We start from the raw sequence: 7,371 nt of genomic DNA on the forward strand, positions 1-7,371 counted from the left end.
ACCTGGGGGTGGGGGGTGGGCGTGGCTGACACTGGAAAATGGGGTTTTGCACTGTTGGGTTTTTTTTTTTTTCCTTTAAAATAAAAATGGAAAGAAAAGCTCCAAGGCAGGTGTCTGATTTGCGCTGCTGCCCTGGACACATGGCTGGCATCCAACCACCCTTCTGTTGGTCTGGAGGACCTGTGAGGTCAGCATCCCCATGTGACCTGGGCAAGAGACTTCTTGTGTGGAGCCTCAGTTTCTCCATCAGGGAGAGGAGAGAGTAGCAGGAGGGCCTTGCTATTTTCACAATGCCAGCCTCTCCACCACCCTCCCCCTGCGTCCCTGTCACCTCTGCCTCTACCCCCTGCCCTGAGAAAATTGTGGGACCACTCAGAATGAGGAACAGGGACATGGGTGCACACTCTGAATTGCTGAGACCCACACAGATGGGACAGAGATTCAGGGGAGAAAGGCCGTGCAGAGCCACAAGTTCCACACTGGTCCAGGAAGGCTTCCTGGAGGGGGAAGATCCCAGGACAGCTGCTTCCAGAGAGGGACTTTTAGTGGGCTGCTCTGGAGGGGCAGAGGCAAGAAAATAGGGCCACAGTAGTCGACCAAATACTGTCATTATTATTTGTTGTCATTGTTGATGCAATTTATTGAGTGGTTATCATGTGCCTGGAATTACACTAAGTGACTTCTATGCTTTTTAAAGCATTTACTCCTCAGAGCTGGCTGTGAGGTCAGGCGTGGGTTTGCTGTGAGAGTTACATGAGATAATATATGTCTAGTGCTCACTTGGCCCAGTGCCCAGCACATGGTAAACACCCCATAAACGTCAACTGTAATTAATACTATGCTCATTAATAGTACGTACAAAGCAGGTGTGGTTTTCCTCTTTGTATGAGTGAGGACACAGGCTCAGGGAGGGTATGGGGTTTGCCCAAGGATACCGGCCTGGGAGGGATCTTGGAGAGGTTTTCCTGAGGGAGACTGGAGAGGGAGGGAGACTGGAAAGGGAGGGTCTTCAGACCCTCCAGTTCAAGTCTGATCCATCCTCTAACATCCAACTCAAATTCACTTTCTAAGAAATTTCCTGTGACCATTGTAGCCTGCCCTCCAGAGGCCCACAGAGTATACAGCGTGTATAACAGGAGCCAGACGACCTGGACTCCAGTGCTGGTTCTGCCGGCCACTTGCTGTGCATCCCCAGGGGAGCCACCTCTCCTCTCTGGACCTGTTTCCGTATCAGTAAACTCAGGGAGCATGACCAGGTGACCCCTAAGGCCCTGGAGCATCCTCCTGCCCACCTGCCACCCACCGCCCACTGCAGAAAACAGAAAGAGAGTCAAAGAACTCCCAGAAGGGAGGGGAGGCTCAGAGGAGGCGGAGAAGGAGGAAGAAGCAGGTACCCCAAAGGCCTGCAGACGGTCAGCAAGAAACGGCCAACAGTGGGGACAGCAAACAGAGAAAAGCCTGATAAAAATCGCCCGGATGTCCTGTGTGTCAGATCCGCAGTCTTGGGAAATGTGGACCCCAGGGGGCAGGCATCCCAAAGTCCCAGGGCTGGAGTTGCTGCCGAGCCAAGGGCAGGGGAACAGAGAGCCAGCTGGTGGATGGGCAGAAATTTGCTGAGTTTCCAGCAGGGAGCACACACAGCAGTCCCAGGAGGCCACAAACAGCAGTCTCACCCTTGATCCCTCCATCAAACCATCCTGAGGACCTACTGTGCACCGGTGACACAGTGAGAGCAAGGCTGCCTCCTGGGCACCCACAGCCGAGGGCACGACAAGCCAGACAGAGATGGGAGTGCTCGCTAGGGCCAGCACTGTTCTTAGCACTTTGTATGAGTGAACTACAGGCAGACCGCAGAGATACTGGGGTTTCCGTTCCAGGCCACCACGATAAAGCAAATATCGCAATAAAGCAAGTCAGACGAATTTGGGGGGTTCCCAGCACACATAAAAGTTACGTTTACACTGTAGTCTATTAATGTGCAATAGCATTGTCTCAAAAAATGTTCATATCTTAATTTAAAAATACTTTATTGCAAAATATGCTAGCCATCATCTGAGACTTCAGCAAGTTGTAATCTTTTTGCTGGTGGTAAGTTCTAAATACTAAAATGTGACCCAAAGACACAAGGTGAGCAAATGCTGTTGGAAATAGGGCCCCGGTAAGCTTGCTTGACTGACACAGAGTTGCCACAAACCTTCAATTTGTAAAAAATGCAATATCTTCGAAGCACAATAAAATGAGATGGGCCTGTAATTGAGTCCTCAGAGGTGCCCTATTCCAAATTTATAGATGAGGAGCGTGAGGCCCATGGCCGAGATGTCTCTTGCTCCAGCTAACGCAACCCGTACACAGTGGAGCTAGGACAGGGTGAAAAAATCTTAGGATGTTATGGGAGCTTAAAGGCAGGACACCTTCCCTCATTCAAACATTTTAGTGTTCAGCTGAGAAAATTGACATGGAGAGTGATGACTCAAGGACCCACAATTAGGCCAAAATGACTGGCGTGGTACCAGACACCTTCCCCCAGGGTCATGGAGTTTAGCCAGAAACACCCCCATCACCTGCTCTGAGGCATGCCAGTGGCCTAACCATGCCAAGAAGAATGTTGTGGGTTGAATTGCATACCCCAAAAAGATATGTGGAAATCCTAATCCCCGATACCTCAGCATGTGACTTCGTTTGGAAATAGGGTCATTGCAGAACTAATTAGATAAGATAGGGTCATGCTGATCCCACTACTGGGCATATACCCAGAGGAAACCATAATTCAAAAAGACACATGCACCCCAACGTTCACTGCAGCACTATTTACAATAGCCAGGTCATGGAAGCAACCTAAACGCCCATCGACAGACGAATGGATAAAGAAGATGTGGTACATATATACAATGGAATATTACTCAGCCATAAAAAGGAACAAAATTGGGTCATTTGTAGAGATGTGGATGGACCTAGAGACTGTCATACAGAGTGCCGTAAGTCAGAAAGAGGAAAACGAATATCGTATATTAACGCATATATGTGGAACCTAGAAAAATGGTACAGATGAACCGCTTTGCAGGGCAGAAATTGAGACACAGATATAGAGAACAAACATATGGACACCAAGCGGGGAAAGCCATTGGGTGTGTGTTTGTGTGTGTGTGTGTGATGAATTGGGCGATTGGGATTGACATATATACACTAATATGTATAAAATGGATAACTAATAAGAACCTGCTGTATAAAAAATAAATTAGGGCTTCCCTGGTGGCGCAGTGGTTGAGAGTCCGCCTGCTGATGCAGGGGACACGGGTTCGTGCCCCGGTCCGGGAGGATCCCACATGCCGCGGAGCGACTGGGCCCATGAGCCATGGACACTGAGCCTGAGCCTCCAGAGCCTGTGCTCCGCAACGGGAGAGGACACAACAGTGAGAGGCCCACGTACCGCAAAAAATAAAAAAATTAAAAAAATAAATTAAATTTTTTAAAGAAGATAGGGTCATGCTGGAAAAGGGTGGGTCCCTAATCCAATACAACTGGTGTCTTTATAAGAATAGGAGAGAGACACAGAGAAGGCCATGTGAAGACACAGAGATGCACAGGGAGAACGCCATGTCAGTGGCTTCTGGAAATGAGGCCTTCAAGATAAAGAGGTCTGGTTGGGGTGTCAGGGTCTGCCCCTTCCTGGCAGCCCTGGGCGGAAGAAGAGGGTCTCAGACTTATCCTGATGGGATGATATGGTGAGGACAGCCAGCCTCGTGGTGACCTCCAGAGTGCGGGTGCTGGGTCTCCTGTCCCCACGGGGAGATGGCCCTTGGACTGGTGTGTGGGGACCAGGCAGATAGAAGGGGCCAGGTTAGCGACAGCACCAGCTTATAGGCGGACAAGTGGGAAGGAGGCAGCTGTTAAAAACGTGCCACTGGACTTCCCTGGTGGTGCAGTGGTTAAGAATCCGCCTGCCAATGCAGGGGACACAGGTTCGAGCCCTGGTCCAGGAAGATCCCACATGCGGCGGAGCAGCGAAGCCCGTGCACCACAACTACTGAGCCTGCGCCCTAGAGCCCGCGAGCCACAACTACTGAAGCCCTCACGCCTAGAGCCCGTGCTCCGCAACAAGAGAAGCCACTACAGCTAGAAGCCCGCGCACCACAACGAAGAGTAGCCCCCGCTCGCCACAACTAGAGAAAGCCCGCGCGCAGCATTGAAGACCCAAAGCAGCCAAAAATAATAAATAAATTAAAAAACCAAAACAAAAACGTGCTACTGGGGCTTCCCTGGTGGCACAGTGGTTGAGAGTCTGCCTGCCGATGCAGGGGACACGGGTTCATGCCCCGGTCTGGGAAGATCCCACATGCCACGGAGCGACTAGGCCCGTGAGCCATGGACACTGAGCCTGCGCCTCCGGAGCCTGTTGCTCTGCAACGGGAGAGGCCACAGCAGTGAGAGGCCCGTGTACCGCAAAAAAACACAAAGAAACAAAAAACAGGTGCCACTGACCTAGGAATCCCACTGCAGTTGGAGAGTTCTGGGTGGGGGTGGGAGTCCTCCGGCCCCTCCCCCCAGAACCTTCAACTGTCAAGCACGATGCGAGCCACCAGCATGCTGCACTCCCCAGGTAGGCGTTGATGGGGTTTGTCCCGCTCCTGTCCCTGGCAGACTAGGACCTCCCCCCAGGGAAGGGGCTGTGTCCCCTTGAGGGTGACTCCTCCATCAGACTGGGTGCTCCTGAGGCACAGGAGCTAAGCCTCTTCCTCAGCTGGTTTGGGAAAGAAAGGGCCACGGATGGTCAGACCTACAGGAGCCCAACCTTGTCACCACTGAGAGTTTGAAGTCGGGGAGAGGAGAGGGACCAGCCACCGCGCTGTCGCAGCCACCTGGGAAACAGGCTTGTGTGAAGGAAGCCCCCATGGCCATGGCTGTGGCTGTTAGAGAAATAAGGGGCATCCTAGGCCCAGCCTCCAGGCTTCTTGGGAAGTGCAGGCCGAAGGGGAGGCCCCAAGCCCAGTCTAGACAACATCTTTGTTTGCTCTCTGCTCTGGAAATTAAGCTGTCCCTAAATCTACAGGTCCCCAGTCTGATGGGGGAAGACAAGACATGCCCTGTCTTGTCCAAAAATCGTCCTATACATTCACGCCTTGTTTTCACATATTGCTCTGGCAATCTGCCTGTCCTTCCCACAGCCAGCCTTGTCTGTCTGTCTGTCTCAGCTTGCCCATGCCCCTGGCCCTCAGACATTCTGGGAGATAACTGTGGTGAAGTAAGTGTGTGTGTGTGTGTGTGTGTGTGTGTGTGTGTGTGTGGAGTCCTCCTTGCCAGCCACTGAGTCAGAAGCGCAGACCTGGCCAACGGAGTATGCAGGACCTTAGGCAGGTTTGGAGTCAGGACAGTGAGCAATCACTCCTCAGCTGGGTGATGGTCCGGGGACGGAGGGCTCCCGGGAGATGAGGGAGGTGACATTTAACCCTCATCACCTTGGTCTGCCCTCGGATGTTCTCCAATTTTCTTAGACACCAGCACCTTCTGTGGTCCTTCCAGAACTCCTGGAGGGCTCAGTATGTTCACTCCTGGGGGCAGCCGGGCAGAGGGCAGCCCCATGGTGGAAGGGCACGAAGGGTTCCCTCACCATGTGGGGTCTTGGGCCATTCACTTAGTCCAGGTTTCTCACCCTCCACACTCTTGACATTTGGGGGCAGGATAATTCTTTGTTGTAAGGTCTGTCCTGTGCACTGTGGGATGTTTAGCAGCATCCCGGCCTCTACCCACTGGATACCAGTAGCTCCCACACCCCAGTCCCCTGTTAGGACAATGAAAAATGTCTCTAGACATTGCCAAGTGTTCCCTGGGGATGTGATCCCCCCCCCCCCACCCCTCGGTGAGAACCGCTGACTTACCTTCTCTGGGCGGGTCCTGGGTTCACCCACCCAGGTCGGCTGGCAACATGGGGTGAGGACCCAGCGGTGAAACAAAACAAGTTCTGGATTCTCTTCTCTCTCAGGGATGTTCTTTGTCCTTCCTCTCAGGACCCTGTCCTTATGCGCATTAAGTCCTGTGACAGAGGGGTATGCAGGGGGCTATGTGATCCTGCTGGGAGCTCAATAAAATACTAAGTAGTTGACCAGCCAGATCAGTGGGGAGAAGACAACTAACATTGTCTGAGCACCTATGGGACACCTGTCTTTTTCATGTATGTTGCATTATTTAATCCTGATACATACTTCAAGATAGGATATAGCAACCTCTTCATGCAAATGAGGAAACCGAGGCTCAGAGATGTAAAGCAACTTGCCCAAGGTCACATAGCTGCCCACTCTGGCTTGGTGCAGCCCAGGGCACTAGCTCTGCTAAAGAGAAATAAGCTACCTCCTGACCCCTTTTCCAACACCATCCTCAACCTCTCCTCCCAGCCCAGGGAAGGAGCTTAAGAAAGGCCACCTAGAGGCTGTAGTAAGATGGAAGAAGCGCTGGCCCCAGACCTGCCGACCATTTGTCCTCCTCTCCAGCACAGCCTCTGCCCCTCTACCGAGGCTCCCTCCCTGAAAGGCAGTAAGGGTACTGGGTGAGAGCGTGGGCCAGCCTGCCTAGGTGTGACCCTGACTCTGCTGCCAGCCAGGTGTGCAACCTTGAGGAAGCTCAGCCTGTGTGCCTCAGTTTCTCCCTCTGAAGCAGGGAGACGATAATAATAAACCTAACTAACAGGGCTGTTGTGAGGATTCAATGAGTTAATGCATATAAAGTGTTTAGCGCCATGCAGGCATGCACTGAGTCCTCAAACTCTGTTAATTATTATTACTTTTATAAATGCGGTGTAAGTGCTAGTTACTTTCATAGCTGAGGGAGCATTCCTACTATCTTCTCATCACAAGCCACAGGCTTTATGGAAGAAGCAAAGGGCAGGATTCCAAGTTTTTCTTCAGCAAACTCACCCTAATCCTTACAGCCAATGAAATTTTCTTAGTGGGGGTGAGAAGCCTCCAGGCCTCAGGGACCCCAAGAGACCCCAGAGAGACCTCTCTGCTGTCATTCCCTGCACCAACACCCTGGCTTTCCTGGGCTGAGCTGAGCCCTTTTTGGTCCCCAGCCCCGGCATGGCCTGTGGACAGTGCTGGACTGGAGTCTGCAGGTCCCACCATTTACTGGGCACCTGCTAGGGGGCTCTCCCTAATGGATGGGGGTGTCCCAGGGATGAACCACACGCCCACCCATTGCTTTCACAGATTGTTATTGGGCCCTCTTCCTGTGGGAGAAACTGAGATACACTGACCCCCTCCCTAAAGAAGCTGCCAAGAACATCCTTCAAAAAAATTTTTTTTTTTTTTTGCTCTACGCAGGCCTCTCACTGTTGTGGCCTCTCCCATTGCGGAGCACAGGCTCCGGATGCGCAGGCTCAGC

The sequence above is a fragment of the Lipotes vexillifer genome, unplaced genomic scaffold (assembly GCF_000442215.2).
Source record: "Lipotes vexillifer unplaced genomic scaffold, Lipotes_vexillifer_v1.1 scaffold4, whole genome shotgun sequence".
NCBI lineage: Eukaryota > Metazoa > Chordata > Mammalia > Artiodactyla > Lipotidae > Lipotes > Lipotes vexillifer.